The sequence below is a fragment of the Eurosta solidaginis genome, chromosome 3, assembly GCF_040869045.1.
Source record: "Eurosta solidaginis isolate ZX-2024a chromosome 3, ASM4086904v1, whole genome shotgun sequence".
Lineage (NCBI taxonomy): Eukaryota > Metazoa > Arthropoda > Insecta > Diptera > Tephritidae > Eurosta > Eurosta solidaginis.
The window spans coordinates 72,042,848-72,066,429 of record NC_090321.1 but is presented as its reverse complement, the minus strand read 5'-3'; the positions used below and the strand labels follow the sequence as shown (position 1 = coordinate 72,066,429).

Here is a 23,582-nt window from a genome sequence, read left to right as displayed (position 1 = left end):
TGAAATTCGACCATAAAATTGAAATGGCGATTATTTTCCTGAACTTTTCCGCAAATGCTTCTGACCTCATACGTTTATATGTATGTACATTCATATGTATACCTGTGATATATAGTATTCATGCATGTATATATTTATTAATTATATTTTGATACCTCACAGCGATTACATAAATCGTAAGGCAATATATATTTAAGTTGTATGATTTTTAAATATTCTCATATGTACATACATACATATGTATGTATATTGCCCTTATTGTGTACATACAGCTGTCTACACATCCATAGGATGTAGGCATTCTTGTCGTTAGAGGTCTTTCCTAAGATCTCCAGCTCGGAAAGTAGTCAAATGGCTGAAGGTTCAAAACTAAGAGAAGACCACACATATCGTCATGTGTAAAAGACTTTGTGAATTTACGGGGAGAACGAATTGAATCTGGTACGACAGTGAACTTACCGTAGGAGCAATTTAAAACCTTAAACCGCAGGGCTCTGCGATTTTCCTGGAAAATACTATTAATTGAGATTCTCCCTAAAACGAAATAACGCAAATTTTGTTTATCAGTCACTGTAACACATTGCTCAATAGATTTAACGTATTCTATAACTTCTTGTATACTAGTACAGCTATGTATAAAAAGAGAGCACACCATTCCCGCTCTACCGTGGATCGGCCAATAACTTAAAAATACACCTATCAAACTTACATACATATATAATTAGAATTAACAATCAAATTATTAAAATCAATAAACAAAAATTGTTTGCCCCTATTATTTATCACCATGATGATGTTTGGATTTAGCTATGTATATACGTTCGAATCTGCAGTGGAGTTGCGTATACGGCTGCTACCATCAACAGAAGCAATTGATATCAGTATCGCAAGGTGTACATACATACATTCACACGTATAAACTAGGGATGCTACGAAAGTGAGTTTTCCGGAAGCGGATTTAACAAATCCGTCATGTCAAAACTACATATCGATTGCTGAGTGGAATGTCGCCCTATGTTGTTGTTGTAGCAGTTCTTCGCCCCATCCAATAGGTGCGACCAATCACAAATTGTCATCAATGTCCTCTAACGGGAGTCACACGGAAACTTGCTGTTTCAACATGGTGTATCATAATGAGAGGGGTATTAGAGGCGTTGGCTCCACAATACAGTTAAAGAGATGGTTGGTGACATGTGGGAACACATTACAAGCAGTACATATGTTTTGTATGTCGAGGTTGATTCTGAATAGGTAAGAATTTATCCTGTTACAGTACCCAGATCGAAGTTGAGCTAGAGTGTCGTCCTATCTCGGCTATCAGTTTGAAAATTCGTATTTGGGTTACACTATGTGAAGAAACCTGGGCATCCCAACAACCTAAGAGAACCTAAAGATTCATCTCCGTATCCACTTCCGAGAAATTCGTATCCATATCAAGAAAATCAGAACAAAAGGCCATTAGATACATCCACAAAAAGTCTGAAAGTTCCTATGCCAACAAATGCCCTATGGATACGGTTCTCAAAAACTCACACTTCATGAAAGCAACCTCCCCAGGGAGATGCGCGTCATTCTATCTTAACATTGATCTGGATAGGCCCCAGCGGGTTAGGGGGCTTAGAATACACCAGCGGCAGGTATGCCTGTCTTAAGAGGCTAAAATACCAAGGGGTTGTGTAGCGCAACCCTTTCAAAGTGTTGCCAGCGGAAAATATAGCTTATCCAACCCATTTGTCGACTCACGTACACGTGGCGAATCCTGTTACTTTAACAGCCGCGGATCTAGCGACCCCAAGTTCCTCGTGGATTTCGGGGTTGGAGGGCGGTATATCCTTGAAGGTTCCATGTAGTCATACTAAATCGTTTCCGAGATGGTCGGACTGGTGCTTGTTACCGGAATGTACCGGATTTCCATCCGGCAAAGGACCATCAACATCGATAACACTCCCCAAGGCCTAATCGCTACAACAACAACAACAACATTGATATGGATACTGTAATCGGTTAAAATCTTACCAATCCAGAATTAACCCAGCCACCAGAGACATCCACAAAAAAGTCGGCAAATTCCTATGCCAACAAATGCCCGGCGAATCCCGTTATCAAAGACGTTCCTCACTAGCTCGCGATCTGGATACTGTAATATGTTAAAATCTTACTAATCCAGGATTAACCACAACATACTCAATGTATGTCCAGCTTGTAGCGTGTCCCACGTGACACCAACCAACTTTTTAATTGCAATGTGTAGCCAACGCCTTTTTATACCCATATCTCCTTGGCTCAGGACTGGCGAAACTGCAAAATTCCTGTAACTACCGTTAGAGTATATTCATGACAATTTGTGATCGGTCGCATCTATTGGATGGGGCGAAGTTATAGACCAAGTTTATAGATTTACTAATCTACACTAACTCCACAATCGTTGATTTACCCGTGCAAATACAAATCATCCAGTTTATTCGGTAATCGCGTATCTACAATTGAGAAACTTTCGGGAAGACGAAGAAAAATAACCGAACCACTTGCGTTTTGAATATAAAAATGTGGATACGTGATAAATGAAGGATTTCACATAAAAAAAGACGATAAATGTAGTAACGTGGTTAACGAATAAACGGAGAGATACCCACCATTTCCATAACCTAGATTGTAAGGTATAAAATATGTCGGTCGGCCATCTACAGACGAATAAGTACACAAGTTGACTTTCAGCCAAAAATATCTATTACTGACTATAGTCTATAGAGATCGCTTATGGAATTCTTCTGTGCGTTTGTACTAAATGAACAGGTTGATATCCGTTGTAAATTCAATTCCAAAAAGTCGGAGCAGAACCAAGTCTAATAGTTTTCATTTCTGAAAACTATGCCGCCATTTTTGTTCTCATGTGTTTTCTTGTAAGGGTATGTGTTCCGTTCACTAAGTATTTCTCACGGAAGGAGTACCAGTACCTATAAATTCAGTCACTTTGCAAATCGCTAGGTGGCCTACTTAAAAATTTAGAAGCCAAAAGTGCAACATGAGAGTATAATTTTTTCCGCAAAAGAAAATGCCTTAAATCAACGTTGCTGTTATTTTAAGCGCAAGAACACTACTGAATGTTTGTTTTATGCATGCTCCAGTATTATCACTACTGCCGCGGGAGGGATTTTTTAGTCCTCCAAACCTTTCGTTCTGTGGAACTATGTCCCCTCTTACAACTTTCATATCCTACCGTGGGAATATTCTAACCCCTTAAATCCGCTTGGTGAAGTTGAGATCTTGGCATCGGAATCAAAGCTCCGTAACAACTAATATAGACATAGGGCTACATATATGTAATATCTTACCAAACCAATAATACGACAGTTGCCCGGGTTTGGCAGACTTTAATTTTGCTTCAGGCAAAATAAGGCAAGTCTAGATACATACCTACATATAAATTCACATATCGTTTTTCTCAATTGAATACTTGATGTAAACCGGTAACTTACATGGTTAGTCTTTTACATAGTGGGTCTCACAACTGTAACTATCGTGGTTTGATAGGTTTAGATATATAACTTATTTAAGCTAACCGTTTTTCCACCAAAAACCAAACTGACTCCTTCCACCATAAAAGAAATATCTGTATGTACATTTTAAAGCTGGTCAAAGTAAATATCCTGTGGTTGGGAGTATTTAAATAAGGATGAGAAAATCGATACAAAAAGCAAATTGTTATATCCCGAATATGAGATCCAATATTGATAACTACCCTGGCAAATTGAAAATTATAAAGATTTGATTATACACAGCTGGAAAGCCTAGAGTATATTTACTCGTTAGCCTAGTTGTGGTGGCCATTCAGCGGGGAGAGGTCACAGTTCTATAAACTCACAACTTTAATGCCAACATTAGGTTGGGGATGAACTAAAGTGAAAACGGGTCAATCCGGCAAATTCACTCTTAACATATTCGGTTTACTAGAAGGTATGTTTTTTTTTTTATTTATAGAGGGTATGTTCACTAACCGGCTCGGTTTAATACTCAGAAATCTGGACATCCTAACAGACATCTGATTGAAGAGACTACGCCTTGCGCACGCTCCATGGGCATAAGAAATCCACAAAAAATCGGAAAAGTCCGATAAATACCCGGTGAACTCCGCTCTCAATATTAAATACCCGAAACCCGCAATTCTGGAAAGCAGGCTTCCCAGGGAGACGCGCGTCACTCTGCACAACTTCGATATGCATACAGTAGTAGGTTAAACTCTTAGGCTCACTTGCGCAACGACAAATTAATTTTTTTTTAACTCAGAGTCAACCTGACCAAAGCTCATACATAGCAGGTATATAAGGAAACACTATACTATAATAAGATTCGTCAGTTGCCAAACTCATCCGTTTAATCTAGAAAAGCAAGAAAGCAGGAAGTCTAAGTTTAATAGAATAGAGTTGGTAAACACCTTTGACAGATTAAATGGGGGCCGACATACAAAATGTATGCCCCGCTTGCAATGTGTCCCCACATGACACCAACCATCTCTTTAATTGTAATGTGGAACCAACGCCTCTAACACCCCTTTCCTTATGGTCCACCCCTGTTGAAACGGCAAGTTTCCTTGGACTCCCGCTAGAGGATATTGATGACAATTTGTGATCGGTCGCGGCTGTTAGGTGGGGCGAAGCCAGATCGCGCCCGATGATCCCCTTTACCTATGACCATTAATCGTGTGGGCCTTCACTCAGCCGCACTCCACGTAGACCTAGCCAAGTTACAGTGCACTGTTAACACAACAACAACTTAGGCAAGTGGGACAAACGAACTTTACTGAACCTTTCAAAAAGGGTTCTGGCAGGAATCTCACCCAAGTTGGATCGGTCGTTAATAAAACAATGAACTGCGGCAAATCCCATTCAAATTTCGTTTCCTACCTTATATTGTGAATAAATCTTGGTTCTCTTGACCTTACCTTATTTGAGTTTGACTTTGCAATTGGACGTTGTTCCTATATGTACATTTTGTTTTTATTATTTAACAAATTGGTTTATAATTTCACACAGAAACTTAATCGAATCACAATTTTTAGAGTTGGGATTCTACCGGGTATTTACCATTTTTATGGGTAAATACCAGGAAAATACCCGGAATATTCCTTTTTTGTATCTCGGAGTCAACAATTAATCTGAAAGGAGTCCAAACTTTGGATCGTTTGCACTCGTTCTGAACTCATTTAGGAGCCTGAAGCGAACGCTATATGCTTATATTTTGCATCTAACATAAGTCTTAAGCCGTGGTTACTCACGAACGTACGTAGAAAAAACGTGTCAGCTGACACGACCTATCTTATGAGTGTGCAATGTAAACGAAAACTCACCGACGTGCAACGCCCGTACGTACGTAGCCCGGAACGTAGAAATCAAAACAATTTTGATTTTTTCCGTAAGAACGTGTCAGCTGATCGCTCTCTCACTAGACAGATTTGCCTAGTAAACTTTTGTGCGCTAATTTTTGACCGTTTGCAATTTTATGCAAAAACGCCTAATTAAAGTTTGAAAAATTGTGAAAATAATTCGAAATAATTATGTAAAAGTGCTAATTATAAATATTTAATCTATTTATACTTATTTAATAGTATTCCGGCCTTTTACAATATCAAAAATTAAATTGGAAAAAGTTGATGTTTCCATAAGCATACATGCAAAATGGTCAATGGCAACAGTTCTTATCTGTAAACAATACACACACAAATATCTTATGTAAATGTACACAGACGCACACATTGATTCCTACGGGCTTGAGAGTTCGGTCAAACGTGCTTCGTACGACAAACGGCCGTACGTACGGCACACGTCGGTGGGTAATTGCCGCATTATACAGGCCTCCTTCCGATATCATATATGAGCCTTATTGGCGTCATATACTGCTAATTTTGAGTCTTTTAATGACACTACTTCATGGCTTGAAGAATTTTTGGCATATATCCGAAGCGGAAAACATAGGAGAGAAAATTGTTGTGATAAAATTCCAATGAGGATAAGATAGAAATGAAATAAGTATTAGTTGAATTAATTATTTATTTAGAATAAATTGTCGCAGAAAAACTTCTGAGTTTTTATTCCGGAGCTGCCTAGTTTACAGATTTTAATATTGTTGTTGTTGTTGTAGCGATAAGGTTACTCCCCGAAGGATTTGGGGAGCGTTATCGATGTGATGGTCCTTTGCCAGATACAGATCCGGTATGCTCCGGTAACACAGCACCATTAAGGTGCTACTAGCCCGACCATGTCGGCAACGATTTATATGGCCATATTAAACCTCCAGGCCATTCCTCTCTCCGCACCCTCAAGTTCCATGAGGAGCTTGGGTTCGCCAGAGCCTCGTCTGTTAGGGAAACAGGATTGGCCGCTCGAAGGTGAGGTTGACAATTGGATTTGGAGAAGCTATATATTGCGCTGGCAACCTGAAAAGGTTACGCTACACAACCCCTTGAATCTGGTATTTTAGTCGCCTCTTACGACAGGCATACCTACCGCGGGTATATTTTAACCCCCTAACCCGCTGGATCGACTGATTTTAATATTTTTAGTTTGTTCATAATTTCATCAATTTGGGGTCATAAAAGGCTCTAATGTGATACCATTGAAGCTGATATTTTTCGGACCCATATTTAGCTCCAGAACTGTAAGAGAATGTTTATAGGGTACACATATTTACGCAGACAAAGCTACCCCTCAAACATGCTCACGGCGCTCATAAAGAATCCGAAACGAGTCCAAAATAAGTGAGCAATGTAGGTATCAGAAAAGCGTCGAAATGCGTAGGTGGGTAAAAGAAAATTTAATTTACGAAAATTTTTCATTTTAATGCAAAATGAATTACATTTGTAAATTATTGTTAACTTTGTTATTCTTTTTTTGTATAAGCATCGACGTTTTTCCGCTCATGGACGCTTTTCGACATTTTTAATGTGACCGCAAAGCTGCCACGCTCTGTCCAGGTGTGTCGAACTACTTACTGATAAATAGGCCATATAGGTGTCAGATAACACAGGCCAACAAAATCAGACCGATTTTTTTGACCATAAACCAGACCATACTTTCCTAAAGGTTTTCGATGCGCTGAATTCAAATCTGGATGCAAAAAAACCTGAAAAATGCAAAAAAATGTGCAAAAAACACCGTTTTTGCCTATTTTTGAGAGTATATATAAACGACAGATTTTTTTTTTTTTTAAAACACATACGTGATAGACTAATTCTGCGTCCAGATTTGAATTCAGCGCATCGAAAACCTTTAGGAAATTATGGTCTGGTTTATGGTCAAATTTCTTGTCGGCCTGTGTAATCAGAGTTTATTAGAGTTCAAAATGATGCCGGATAGTTCCAGTAGAGTATAATATGAGCTGTTTAAACGTCTTTTCAGACTTATGTCGGGCTCTTATTTAGGCTCAAATGATATATGTAAGTTAATAGGCTCATATAGGATGACCGTTGCAAGAAGGAAATACATTGGTTTCGGCCTCCCAAATGAGCACATACCGACTGTAAAAGCTCCAATTTAGATATTTTTCCTACTCTTTTTATACTCAGTTGAGTAGAGCTCACAGAGTATATTAAGTTTGATTGGATAACGGTTGGTTGTACAGGTATAAAGGAATCGAGATAGATATAGACTTCCATATATCAAAATCATCAGGATCGAAAAAAAATTTGATTGAGCCATGTCCGTCCGTCCGTTAACACGATAACTTGAGTAAATTTTGAGGTATCTTGATGAAATTTGGTATGTAGGTTTCTGAGCAGTCATCTCAGATCGCTATTTAAAATGAACGATATCGGACTATAACCACGCCCACTTTTTCGATATCGAAAATTTCGAAAAACCGAAAAAGTGCAATAATTCATTACCAAAGACAGATAAAGCGATGAAACTTGGTAGGTGAGTTGAACTTATGACGAAGAATAGAAAATTAGTAAAATTTTGGACAATGGGCGTGGCACCGCCCACTTTTAAAAGAATGTAATTTAAAACTTTTGCAAGCTGTAATTTGGCAGTCGTTGAAGATATGATGAAATTTGGCAGGAACGTTACTCCTATTACTATATGTACGCTTAATAAAAATTAGCAAAATCGGAGAAGGACCACGCCCACTTTAAAAAAAAATTTTTTTAAAAGTAAAATTTTAACAAAAAATATAATATCTTTACAGTATATAAGTAAATTATGTCAACATTCAACTCTAGTAATGATATGGTGCAACAAAATACAAAAAATAAGAAAAATTTCAAAATGGGCGTGGCTCCGCCCTTTTTCATTTAGTTTGTCTAGGATACTTTTAATGCCATAAGTCGAACAAAAATTTCCCAATCCTTTTGAAATTTGGTAGGGGCATAGATTTTATGACGTTAACTGTTTTCTGTGAAAATGGGCGAAATCGGTTGAAGCCACGCCCAGTTTTTATACACAGTCGTCCGTCTGTCCTTCTGCATGGCCGTTAACACGATAACTTGAGCAAAAATCGACATATCTTTACTGAACTTAGTTCACGTACTTACCTGAACTCACTTTATCTTGGTATAAAAAATGAACGAAATCCGACTATGACCACGCCCACTTTTTCGATATCGAAAATTACGAAAAATGAAAAAATGCCATAATTCTATACCAAATACGAAAAAAGGGATGAAACATGGTAATTGGATTGGTTTATTGACGCGAAATATAACTTTAGAAAAAACTTTGTAAAATGATTGTAACACCTACCATATTAAGTAGAAGAAAATGAAAAAGTTCTGCAGGGCGAAATAAAAAACCCTTAAAATCTTGGCAGGTATTACATATATAAATAAATTAGCGGTATCCAACAGATGATGTTCTGGGTCACCCTGGTCCACATTTTGGTCGATATCTGGAAAACGACTTCACATATACAACTACCACCACTCCCTTTTAAAACTCTCATTAATACCTTTAATTTGATATCAATATCGTACAAACACATTCTAGAGTCACCCCTGGTCCACCTTTATGGCGATATCTCGAAAAGGCGTCCACCTTTAGAAATAAGCCCCACGACCTTTTAAAATACTAATTAACACCTTTCATTTGTACCCATATCGTACAAACATATTCTAGAGTCACCCCTGGTCCACCTTTATGGCGATATCTCGAAAAGGCGACCGACCACCTATAGAACGAAGGCCCACTCCCTTTTAAAAATACTCATTAACACCTTTCATTTGATACCCATATTGTACAAACAAAGTCTAGAGTCACCCCTGGTCCACCTTTATGGCGATATTTCGAAAAGGCTACCACCTATACAACTACCACCACTCCCTTTTAAAACCCTCATTAATACCTTGATTTTAAAACCCATATCGTACAAACACATTATAGAGTCACCCCTGGTCCACCTTTATGGCGATATTTGGAAACGGCGTCCACCTATAGAACTAAGGCCCACTCCCTTTTAAAATACTCATTAACATCTTTCGTTTGATACCCATATTGTACAAACACATTCTAGAGTCACCCCTGGTCCACCTTTATGGCGATATTTCGAAACGGCGTCCACCTATAGAACTAAGGCCCACTCCCTTTTAAAATACTCATTAACACCTTTCGTTTGATATCCATATTGTACAAACGCATTCTAGAGTCACCCCTGGTCCACCTTTATGGCGATATCTCGAAAAGGCGACCACCTATACAACTACCACCACTCCCTTTTAAAACCCTCATTAACACCTTTAATTTGATACCCATATCGTACAAACAAATTCTAGGGTCACCCCTGGTCCACCTTTATGGCGATATCTCGAAACGGCGTCCACCTATGGAACTAAGGATCACTCCCTTTTAAAATACTCATTAACATCTTTCTTTTGATACCCATATTGTACAAACAAATTCTAGGGTCACCCCTGGTCCGCCTTTATGGATATATCTCGAAACGGCGTCCACCTATAGAACTAAGGATTACGCCGTTTTAAAATACTCATTAACACCTTTCATTTGATACCCATATCGTACAAACAAATTCTAGAGTCAACCCTGATCCACCTTTATGGCGATATCCCTAAATGGCGTCCACCTATAGAACTATGGCCCACTCCCTCATAAAATACTCTTTAATGCCTTTCACTTGATACACATGTCATACAAACACATTCCAGGGTTTCCTCGGTTGATTTTCTTACATGGTTATTTTCCCTTATGTTGTCACCATAGCTCTCAACTGAGTATGTAATGTTCGGTTACACCCGAACTTAACCTTCCTTACTTGTTTGACTTAAAATGTTTACTGGGTAAACTTAAATTTTTGCAACGGCATGCATTATTGGCTAAATATTTTTGAAAAGCGCTGGATTACAGATTAAAACTAATTCAACCGATAGCGTAATGGATAACTACCCACCAATATAGGACAAATTGGGTACATTTCGGATTGAATTTGTGTGTTTGTTTCCCATATTTTCCAAAAGATTATTTTTACCCTTTTGGATAAATATTTGGGTATTTACCCATTTTTACCATATATAACCAATTTCCCGGATATTTACCATTTGGGTATTTACCCCTTTCCCATCTCTAACAATTTTGTTTAATGAAATAATTAAGTACTCCTTTTCAGTGCCATACTCATAGATGTTGCACCTAACCAATTATGTGCCTATTTTTAAAAAAGCCATACTATCTTTTGCTGCAAATACAGCGAAAATAAAATTTTATATTTTTTTGGTGTTTTTCCAATTTTCGTAAATTAATGAAAATAATTTATTTTTGATTGTCATTTGTTACATTGAGTCCTCAAGCAAAAGTTCTAGATTTTTGACTCCATTAGGCATTCAATAAAGCAATAAAGCAATATCATCATCGGCTTGGAGCACTAAAGAATTGAAACGCCTGAAAAATCAGAAGACGTGTTCATTCAAACGTTACAAACTTTCTGGATTAATGACTGCCTATGCCGCTTACTCAATTTTACGTCACAAATATAACACATTGAACAGAATTTGTTACAAGAACCATATCAGTAGGATTAAAGTCAAATTTTTGACAATCCTAAGTCGTTTTACAGCTCCGTTAATTCAAAAAGGAAGATAAAAGGGTTTCCTTCTACAATGAAGCTAAATGATCAGATTTCCAACGACAGCTTTGAAATTGCTAATTTGTTTGCGGATTTCTTCGAATCTAATTACTCAAACACCTATGATTACCCGCCATCGAATTATCCTTTCAGATTGTCTCCTCTGGATTCCCAGGCAGTCCCATATATATGTACTGATGATGTTTTAACTCATCTGGAAAATCTAAAAATTTCTTACTCTAGTGGATCAAATTCCGTCGGTAGTGCTGAAATCTCGATACTTATATCGGCATCTAGCCTGTTTGTTCAATGCGTCCCTGAAGCAAGGGGTATTCCCCAAGAAGTGGAAAGAATCATTCATTATACCACTGCATAAAACTGGAAGCAGAACGTGTGTTATAAGTTATCCCACTCAGCATTTAGGTGATTAAATTTTGAATTTCCCTGCATATCAATACAATTTGATTACTCTTTCTGACTAAATAATGAGTTATCATACAATTGAACTAAAGAAATAATCAAATATGAATACTTTTGATGGTCAAAAACTGAATATAGTTTGTCTATCACAAATTGGAATCATATTTGAATCAAATGGGTTTATTTTAGGTGATCAAAAATTTTTAATAATTTTTCATTTAGCTTTCTGAATCTTTTATGACTATATTTGTTGACTGCATTTTATACTTGTTAAAATTTTACTTTTGATTGAAAGATCTTATTTTTTTCATATACACACATTTTTTCAATCATGAAGTTCAGAAAAAATATGTTAAAATTTTATTATTTATACAAGGACAAGAAATAATGTAAATACTGCTCGTGACCGAAGATATCCCTAACCATTTCTCCACCTTCGGCTTCCCAGAAAATACAAATCCAACCATTAGACAATACAAAGGTTGTGAACTATTTGAACCCCAGGTAAGTGAAACTCTCTTGACATATGTACCTGGATATGGCTTCAACATCCCGTACGATATCGTATTTTAAGATGTTGACGATCATAGCTGATGTTGGATGTTGTAGTCGCAGGTGTATAAGGTGTTTGTTAAAGTCAACACAGACACAAGTCGACTACTGAATATAAGATACAATACATATAACAAGGAAAGAAAACATAAGCGTAAAAAACAAAATTTAAAGTAAAAACTTAAATAATAAACAATCAAATTAATTATGTTAAATTAAAATAAAGATTAGTTAAAATTAATATTGAAATAAAATTCACATCTTATTTAAAAATCTTTAAAAATATCATGCCAGACGTGAGAGTATTTCCTTACGGATAGCAGCAATCGAATACTCAAAACTAATGCAGTTGTACAGTTCGTTATAGCGCGAGCACCAATTGCGAAGAGGGCTATATTTGGCAAAATTACGCCGTAGAATGGGTAAATGAAAGAGTACATAGTGTCTTGTAGTTCTTGCAGGAACGGAAAAATTCAGTCGGCTTACAAGGTCAGTGGAGTCTATCTCACCGATAATCAGTTTATGAAGGAACATTACTCCGAGTAATGTTCTTCTATTCTCTAAAGTTGGCAAACTAATGAGAAGAAGTCTATTTCTATAAGGTGGAAGATGTTGATTTGATTCCCAGTTAAGACCGCGTAAAGCGAAGATTAGAAACTGCTTCTGTACCGATTCAATCCGATCTATATGATTTTTATACCCCGGGGACCAAATACAGGAACAATACTCAAGTATTGGGCGAACCAAAGATGTGTAAATGGTCTTGGTTAAATATGGATCATCAAATTCTTTAGCCCATCTTTTAATAAATCCGAGTACACCCGATGCCTTGCTTACAATAGATGAAATATGCATGTTAAAGCTCAATTTCGCATCAAAAAGAACACCTAGGTCACATACTTCAGATATACGCTCCAAGGGAGCACCATCTAGCATATAGGATTTTAAAACTGGGTTGACTCTGTGAAATGTCATTAGTTTACATTTGCAGCAGTTCAAAACTAGTAGATTTACTGTACACCATAATTGAAATGAGTCCAAATCGGCCTGAAGTAAATCCAAACGGGAAGAGTCAGAAGGTAAGTATGAATAGCATAGTTTAACATCATCTGCATACATTAGAACACGGGAATACGAGATAACCATTGGTAAGTCATTTATAAAGAGGGTAAAAAGTAATGGACCCAGATGGCTACCCTGAGGCACACCAGAAGTTACTTCCATCGACTCTGAGAGACTGTTTTTGAACATAACTCGCTGAGTTCTATTTAAGAGATAGCTGCGAAGCCAAAGTAATAAATTCTTCGAAAAACCCAGTAAGTCAAGTTTATGAGTTAAAAGCTCATGATTAACAGAATCAAATGCTTTGCTGAAGTCGGTATAAATATCATCGTTTGCTTATTGGATAAAAATCCATCCATGACTAGAGAGGTGAACTCAAACAAGTTGGTTGTGGTTGATCTTCTACACACAAAACCATGTTGGCTGGGTGATAATAAAGAAGTACATGCATATTGAATTTTAGGAATAGCCGAAAGTTTAGCTATGCCCCTGTAGTTCTCGATATTGGACCTACTACCTTTCTTATGTAAGGGAATAATAAATGATTGCTTCCAAATTGAAGGGAATAAAGAAGATTCAAGAGATAGTGTAAATAATTTAAGGATCGGCTTAGATAAGTTGACAGCGCAAAACTTTAGAACACAACTAGGAACGCCATCTGGACCCGGAGAGGTAATTGGTTTCAACTCCAGAAGACTCTTCAGAACAGTATCTATATCTAAGACAGGAACCAGAATACAATTAGAACTTTCTAAGGTGTAAGGATAGAGATCCGATTGAAAAAGTTGAGATGAATAGGTCGACTTAAAGTATTCAGCAAATAAGTTGGCAACATCATCATCCGAGCTTGCGTTCTTACATCCATAGGCCAAAGCAGATGGAAATCCTGAGGTTTTTCTCTTAGAATTGACAAAACTAAAAAATTGTTTCGGGTTGTTAAAAAATTGAAGCTTACACCGATTTAAGTAACGTTTATAGCACTGCTGATTAAGACGATGAAAGTTTGATCTAGCAACTAAATATTTAGAAAAATCGGAGCATGATCCTGATATTTTAAAACGTTTGTATAGCCTAGATTTAATATTATATAGTCTTACAAGATGTCTTGAGAACCACGGGGGTTTGCCCGTTCCAGCATTGCCATGACGAAGAGGCACACAGCATGCAAAGAAACCACCGAGAGAACTGTAAAAAATAGAAGTTGCTGACTCGACATCTTTACAAGCATATAGATCCGACCAGTCATGGGTGGAAATAAGATAATTCAGCTTATTAAAATCTGCCTTACAAAAACATCTTGATCGAAAGCTAGATTTTACTTTTGCTGCATCAAACAACACAGGCTGAGCATAATCAAGCATTACCTCAAGTGTAGGATGAAGTGGATCCTCTGGAAGTGATAATGGGGGAATTCGCTTGAGAGCAATACCCACAGGGTCATCCGCAAATACCAAATCCAGCATTTTATTTTTGCAATTTAATATATTGTTTAATTGTAGTAAATGTATATCAAGCAGACTCTTACAAAAATCATACTGAGTGGTGGACGTCAAAAAGTTTAATTCACTGTTGCCAATCCAACTTACTGTAGGCAAATTGAAGTCACCAAGCACCACCAGGCGGTCCCTATCTCGAAGCTGAGAGTAAACACTACGTATAGATAAGCTATGTTGAGTATAAACATGCATATCCGAGCGTGGCGGATTATAGCAGCAGCAAATAAATAGACTAGCACTACGTAATGAGATCTTTACTGCTATAAACTCGATATCAGAGTCATAGTCCAACGACAGTAATTCTGACGGTAGGCTAGAGTCTACGGCTATAAGGACACCACCCGCTCTAGATACACGATCGCGCCTATACACGACATAGTTACACGAGAAGATCTCTGAGTTATAATTATCTTCCTTAAGCCAGGTCTCCGCAAAGGCTATCACTTGCGCTGTGAACGAAAAACTGTTTAGAAATAACGAACTCAATTTGGATCGTAAGCCACGAACATTCTGATAATGAATAGATATATAAGACAAACCGATATATACGTCTGTGGTATTCTTACCGAGTCCGGTAAGTTTTTTGAAACTCTTACATTTGCCTTTTTTTTTGAACAAATGTACCACCGAACGTTTCGGCCAAAAAGACTGTTCAAGAATTTTGTCAAAATATGCATCAGGCACTGATATTTTAAAAGACGAGATGTCCCTTTCATACTTAAAATTAAATTTGTAAACACTTAATTTATATCGGTCAAGTTTGTTTGCGAATTACCTTTGGTTCAAATAGCTCACTTCCGCATGCTTTCTTTCCCTGATGAAATAAGATTATAATGCAGTATCATATTTTGTATGAGATATGAAGAATAAATGCGCGATAATCGTGCTCGAAAATCATTCAAAAATCTCAACCAAAACGATTGAAATATGTTCACGCATATGATCAGAAAATGACTGAAAAGCAGTCAAATATTACTATAAAACAATTAAAGTTAAATTTTACAATGATATCAATAATTAATAAAAAGATTTTCGAAATATGAATCATAAATGATTATTCAAGAATAATCACATTTAAGGTACATTTTTCTCCCGACGATACATTAATTTCCAAATAGAAAATACTTTTAAATTTGAACGTTTTTAATCATCTTGGGATATGATATTTGAATATTTTTTTATCAAAATTTTCAAAAAATGCTGGCTGGGATAGAGGAATAGCCAAAGTCAACACTATTCCTAAGCTATTTGAATCGATTATCACAAAACAGATTGCTTTTAGAGTATCTTCATTAAGTGACTTTTCACAACATGGCTTTTGCAAGGGTAAATCAACGGTGTCCAACTTGCTTGAGTATACAACATTTGTATCCAACAGTTTTAAGACTAACTGTGAAGTTGATGTTATTCCATAGCTTCTATCTTGGGTTTCTTCTTATGTGAAGGAAAGAAAACAGTTATATTTAATAGGGGGACTCATGAAAGCATATAAACTTATAAGGTGTAAAATTATATCCATTTACACACGCTGTTATATGAACGCACCTAGAAATACTCTTGATAAACTTGATTGTTTATCAGCTGTATTATTGCCAAACAAACATTTTTTGATTGTTATACAAATTAAAAAATGCCAAGATTAAGTGAAAAATCAAAACTAAAACGCCTTTACTTGCTGATGTTGGATATTTTTGATGAAAATGCCGTCTGTAATGTCTGCAAGGTTGCATTCCTTTGAGTTTACCGCGTTTACACAATGAAATGTGCGCGTAAATTTATACAAATTGTGTAAATGATTTTTCATACAAAATTTGACAGCTCGTGCGTAAACTAGATAAATTTATACGTTTACACACTTTATAAGGCATTTATATGGTTACATGAGTCCCCCTAATGAAATGTGCGCGTAAATTTATACAAATTGTGTAAATGATTTTTCATACAAAATTTGACAGTTCGTTTACGCACTAGATAAATTTATACGTTTACACACTTTATAAGGCATTTATACGGTTACATGAGTCCCCCTAATAATTCTTGGTATCGGTTCATAAACGTAACTTCTGGTGTTCCTCAAGGCAGCCACCTTGGTGCGGTTTTGTTCCTGTTGTTCATTAATAACCTTCCTAGTGTTTTGAAGCGCTGCAAGCCGTTGATGTACGCTGATGATGTCAAACTTATAATGCCTATCCGCTCACCCGTGGATTGGGCATGTCTTCAGGCTGATCTGAATAGTCTAGTTGACTGGTGTAATGTAAACGCCATGTCACTAAACCTACCTAAATGTAAGTTCATGTGTTTTACAAGGAAGTCCTTCCAATCCCATGATTATGTTATTGGCGACTATGTAATCAAGCAAGTCACTAATTTTATTGATTTAGGCGTTATAATGGACCCAAAACTGGATTTTAAACTTCATATTGAATCTTGCGTGAATAGCGTTAAAGGTACTTTGGCTTTCGTTAAACGTTGGTCTAAAGAATTTAATGACCCATACGTTACAAAAACTGTTTTTATATCATTGGTCACACCTACTTTGGAATACGCTTCAATAATTGGGAATCAGGTTCATTCTGACAAGCTGTAATCGGTCCAGAAACAATTTTTGCTTTTCGCTTTAAAACACTTACCATGGTATCCTTCTAAAAATTTTCCCCCCTATTGCAGCCGGTTAAAACTAATACAGTTGCCCACGTTGCAGAGCTGCAAGGAGATGCTTAGTGTCTTATTTATTGTTAAATTAATAAGAGGGTCGATAAATAGTCCATTTTTGCTTGGTGAAATTAAGTTTAACGTTCCTATTAGGCTATCTAGTCATTTTCAATCAATTTTTGTAGCTGCATGCAGATCGAATTATGAAACGCACGAACCACTTCGCTGTTTATGTCATGATTTTAATAAACTCTGTAAAAATTTAGACGTCTGTGACTCGTTTCTTAGTATTAAAAAATACCTTTTAACTACATTAAATTTGTAATTCGAAATGAAGCAAAGAATGCTAAACCTTGGTAATACTATTCAACCCTCTGTTTCAAATATGAAGTACCAGTTACTTGAAACTTGTTTGCAAAATTGCGTTGTGATTATTATTTTTATATGTATGTACACAAATTTATTCTGTATTAATTTTATCTACTATTAATTTGCTCTATTGTGAATTTCATAAATTATTATTTATGAGTACATTTTAACACATTTACAACATTTTAACTTTTGCTTACTTCTAAGTTTTGAATTGAAATTGTCAAGCGTTTAATTAAATACTGTTTTTTTTTTGGATTATTAGTTTATTGGTCAAAGCTTAAGCTTAATAAAACACCAGATTATCCCTCCATTGGTGTTAATCCATAACACCAGGTTATATATTCAGAAGTTTGCTGTCTTTAAATTGTACAGTTGCTCCACCAACACACAGGTAATACACCAAGGCCAGAACCATGTGTGTAGGTTTCTGCGTAATTGAGGTTATTATATATTTAGATTTAATGGTTTACTCCAAGTACGATAAATTTTTTAAATGTTTTTAATTAAATTTTTTGTCATTTCGATTCCCGCACTATCCGCCATTTTATTCTCTACCGCATGAATAGCGTCCTTTTATAGCACGCGGTTGAGTTGTGGGGAAAACGAACTTAACGCGACGACGTTACAAAACGAAGTGAAATACTGTTTAAATATTACTTTAAAACAGGCATGCTTAACCAACGAACCGATATCAATTCGTTACGATGATTAACGTTAATAAACGAAACGAAATGACTTTGATTCGTTTTCTGCCATATCAAAACGAAATCAAATCGTTTATGTTGATTATTAATTTCAAACTATGCTGGTAAAGCTGATTGATGGCGGCGTCATTAAAGGTGAAAGCATTAGCCAAGCTGATTGCAACTTTTCTCATGAATTTTGACAGTACGAACATTTCTCAGAGTATTTTTGACATTACCACCAACGAATTACACAAACAAATTACATGGAGTTTGTGTGTATGTCCGCTCGCTGTTACACCTTACGGCTATAGCATTGCCAGCACAATTCAAACATAAAGTAGCTATCATCCGGTGGCAAAATCCTGAGCCAGATAAATAATTTTGCATGTAAATGCAACAACAACGATTTGAGCCAGATAAATCCAGATAGAAGTCATGTTCAATTTGTGAGCCAAATAATTTGTTAATTACTTCTTTTTAGGTTGGCAACGCGGCCTTTAATATACCTACTTTTTCAAAAATAGATGTCGCTGCTTAGCCTTTCGCCATATGAGTTAAATGAAAAACAGCGGCGACATCTGCCTATCACATTTCACGTGTGCGAAAATTTCACGACATCTGCTTCTCAAGTCTCTCAATGATCCAGAGCATTCCCGTGAGAATTGAGCGTGAGCCGGAGCTGTAAAACTCACTGAAAGACGGCAAGTATCACGTTTTTGTTAACGCTTTTAACGTTAACGAAAGCTTTTCGTTTATTTATCTTGATAATTTCTTTATCGATAATATTTCGAAGTGTTTCAACGGAAACGGTGGAAATTTTTTGATAAACGATTAGCTTAACGTTAAGGTGCATCCCTGCTTTAAAATAGATGACTGCATATGTGAATTAAGGTATATTTGGTCTGTATAATTGTTTTATTTGTAGACTGATAAATAAATAAATACAACCAGGCAGGTGAGAAAACAGAGGCAACAGGAAGAATCAGTAAGGAAGTTGGAAAAGTAAAGAGACCAAGAGGAAGAGGGAGAGTGAGAGTAAAAGCAAGAAGGGTAATGGTTTGAGAGAAATTAGTATAAAAAGGTTTACAGGAAGAGTAAGAATAATATAAAGATTAAGAGTAATAGTAATAGACTTGGATAAGAGCAAGAGCAGGAAGAGTAAGAGGAAAAACGGGAAGATTTATGGAAGAATGAAAGAGATAGGGAATTTGAAGGGGCCGATTAAGGTAAACTACAAAATGCAGAGTGGAGAGGAAATACGAGAGGATAAAAAGGTTTAGCCAGAGGAGAGGCTTTTGGATAGATAGGGAAAGTCGGAATCATGTCTCTCGGGTTTGATCGTACGGCTATTCCGTGTTTGTGTAAACGTTTCCAGGGTCAGCGAGAGCTATTTAAAATAAAGTTTTGATAGGCCAAATATTTATTTTTGCCATCAATGAATTTATATAATCTCTAATTTTTTGAGGTATCGTGTTGCTGTAATATCTCTGTCGCTTTATATTTTTACGCTCTATGAACCTACCTGTTGTTGTTGTGACTAGCAGTGCTTCGCCCCATCCAATAGGTGCGACCGATCAAAAATTGTCATCAGTATCCTCTAACGGGAGTCCAAGGAAACTTGCAGTTTCAACAGGGGTGGAGCATAACCAATGAGAGGGGTGTTAGAGGCGTTGGTTCCACATTACAATTAAAGAGATGGTTGGTGTCATGTGGGGACACATTGCAAGCGAGGCATACATTTTGTATGTCGGGGTTGATTCTGGATAGGTAAGAGTTTAACCTATTACAGTATCCAGATCGAAGTTGAGCTAGAGTGACTCGCGTTTCCCTGGGGAGTATGCTAGCTTTGGGTTCTCTGAACCTACCTCTTAACGCCTCGTTAACATAGATAAATGTTGGGTCTTGGAACCGTGTACCGCCGATCCCTAGCTTTCGTATCACAAGCCTCCCAGATACTCTTCTGCGATTTCATGACATTGTTCCAGGTCGTCAATCATATTATTGACGTCAAAAGTCTGTTTAAATATTCCTTAGTTGTGGACAATGCGATACTCTGAAGAACTTTTCCATTTCCATCCAGGAGAAGAAAATATACCCACAAACGGAAATACAGACCGCAGGCGTTGGTTTTCCTGCACGTTACTTCATATTTGAGAAAGGCATTAATGTAGCATTTTTTTGTGATACTGAAAGAATCAATGCTGCAGATAAGATAATCAGCAACACTTGGAATTATGAGTGCGAGTATCATTGTGAATTCATACAAGTGGCGAATATTTGAAAAAAAAACGTTCACAATAGTAAACAGCCTGGATCACCTGTTAAATTGCTGTTCGATTATTTAAATAATTTGTTCAAGAGTGTTTTTGACCCATTTTTGTAAACGACTGGTATGTATATTGCTTTTTTACATATTTTAAAGTTTAAACTGGCTGCTCATATCTTTATCTATTAACTAGATTTTAGAGATAAAAATGTTAAAATATAGTCTGATTTTCTGTATACACATTTAAAAGAAAAGCTGATTTGAAACACAAATGGGCAATTCATGGCATTTCAATTTATTATACGCGACTAAAAAACAAACCTTTCCTCCATTATCTGGCCATTCGCGACAGCCATTCCCCTGTCAGCAATTATTTGACAGGTAGGTATGGCAATGGAGGAATAGACAGTTTTTTCACTTGTATGAATTCACAATTGCGAGTGTTGTCAAATGCGACTCCATTTTGTAATAATGACGTCACCTGTCTGGTTTTATTGCGTCATGTGCAATGATGAGATAATTGTCATTTGTATTTTGTATGGAAGATTGCGTTCAATAAGGGCTTTAATGGAGAAAACCGGACTAATTATTTCATTAACCCTCTGTGAGAAATAGGTATAAAATTGATAATCTATTTCAAAAATGTATGTATATTAGAGCGTATCTTAAAAGAAGTTTTAAATATTCTGCTTCATTGAACAGTTTATTTGTGACTTCAAAAATGAGAAATTAATTTTAATTGGCACCCTGTAAAAAATTGTATTCAATAACGTTTCTATTTCACACTCGAGTTTATTAGTATATTTTATTAACGTATTATGCCGAGCTTCTCTTCCAATTTGCCCCACCTTTTTTTTTACAAAATGACGGGTCACCTAAATGCTTTATGCAGACTCAGAATGGCAGCGGCAAGGCTGATACATTTTCACTAAGAAGCTTTTCTTAGCAGAAGTACAGTCGGAGTGTTTACTAACCCCATGTCGAGGGCGTCTGCTTTGTTTTGAAGAATTGAAAAACAACTTTTTTATAAAATTGAATGTTGCTTTGCCCGGAACTTGAACCGCGGACCTTCGGTGTGGTAGGCGGAGCACGCTACCGGTGGCCCCGCAACAAAGTTTTTATTTGTATTTTTTCTAAAGCCCTATGTTGTTAAATATATGCTATTGATATGTTGGAAAATTTTGCTTATTGTTTTTGTCATATGATATATACGAGGGTTGCTATTTATATTTTGAGCCTAATAACACTGGTTTACAGCCAAAATGCACCAGGGACGCCATTATGAAATTCCTATGTAAAATCACCCCTGATTTCGAAAAGCAAGGTTATTTTTAATTCTATGGTAACTTTTTTTAGATATTTACGAATAACGGTTTTTTCTAAAAAAAAAAAAAAATTGGGTCCACTTAATAATCATATACATATATCTCAAGTCCGAATTGAGCAATTCCAAAACGGTTTGAAGCTATTAAAATGTAATAAAATTTTCTATAAACTGTGCATACAACACTTTTTGCTAGGCCCTGCAGATTCAAAGATAACGAACTATCATTACGGATTTTTTCCATTTTTTTTTGTAAAAAATATAAAAAAATTTGTACTTTTGCGAGGATCTCGAAAACTTTTTATTTTTTTGCAGATTTGTTCTTTTCTCTCTAAGCTCTGTTTTATTACAAAAAAAATAAGCTTTCATTCAACAAAATCGATGGACTAATACAATAGTTATAAGCATTCATGTAAATATTCCCATTTAATACTAAAGTACCCTACTGCTACATATGCGGTAGTATTCGTATATCAGTTAGTTAGTTATGTATCAGTAGGGTACTTAAGTATTAAATGGATATATTTACTTGAATGCTTATAAATTTTGTATTAGTCCATCGATTTTGTTGAATGAAAGCTTATTTTTTTTGTAATAAAGCAGAGCTTAGAGAGAAAAAAACAAATCTGCAAAAAAATAAAAAGTTTTCGAGACCCTTCCTCGCAAAGTACACATTTTTTTATATTTTTTACAAAAAAAAAAAATGGAAAAAATCCGTAATGATTGTTCGTTATCTTTGAATCTGCAGGGCCTAGCAAAAAGTGTTGTGTGCACAGTTTATAGCAAATTTTATTGCATTTTCAAAGCTTCAAACCGTTTTGGAATTACTCAATTCGTTCTTGAGATATATATGATTAAGTGGACCCAATTTGTTTTTTTTTTTTTTTGAAAAAAACCGTTATTCGTAAATATCTCAAAAACGTTACCATAGAATAAAAAATAACCTTGATTTTCGAAATCAGGGGGTGATTTTACATAGGAATTTTATAATGGCGTCTCTGGTGCAGAAAAAAAATTTGAATTTGTGATCCAGTGTAATGAAAAGATAGTGTAATTTATTATAGAAAATGGCTTTATTATTTTTCGAGGTATTCTCCATGATAATCAATACACTTTTGCATGCGTTCAAACCAATTTTCGTAGCACTTTTTCCACTCCGATTGAGGTATTGAGGATTGAGCTTTTGTCAAATTATGCGGGATCCAAGGCGAACAAATTTTTTCACAGCTAAATGTTCATGCAATATCTTATTGATGCTCGTCATACTAATGCCCAGGGATGCCTCAATCTCACGATAAGTCATATGACGATCTTGCAATATAAGTTCGCGCACAGCGTCAATGTTTTGTTGCACAACAACTGATTTTGGACGACCTTCTCATCACAGGAACTAATCCTATGCTATAAACCAATACAATGAGCAAGTTACTTAAGCTGCGACTGAATAACAGTAGATGTCCCAAAAAAGTACGCAGAGTTTATTACACAATCCGCAGGGAATAACATAAAACTGAGGTAATTCTGACAGGATGACACTGCTAATACGCGCCCAGGAATATCGAGGTGTCAAAAGACGCGTATTGACACTTATGTTCACAATTTTTTTTGTGGGTATCACAAAAACTTCATTACAACAATCACATGAAATTTTTCAATTTCTTTCGCAAATATCTCTTGACAAACCCAAATTT

The 23,582-nt window shown here is 36.2% G+C and overlaps 1 protein-coding gene across 2 annotated transcripts in view; it reads left to right on the top strand.

Annotated features, from left to right (window-relative positions):
• LOC137243922 (transposable element Tc3 transposase) overlaps positions 1 to 23,582 on the top strand; it is a 29,599-nt gene that overhangs the window by 732 nt on the left and 5,285 nt on the right. The window lies entirely within an intron of this gene.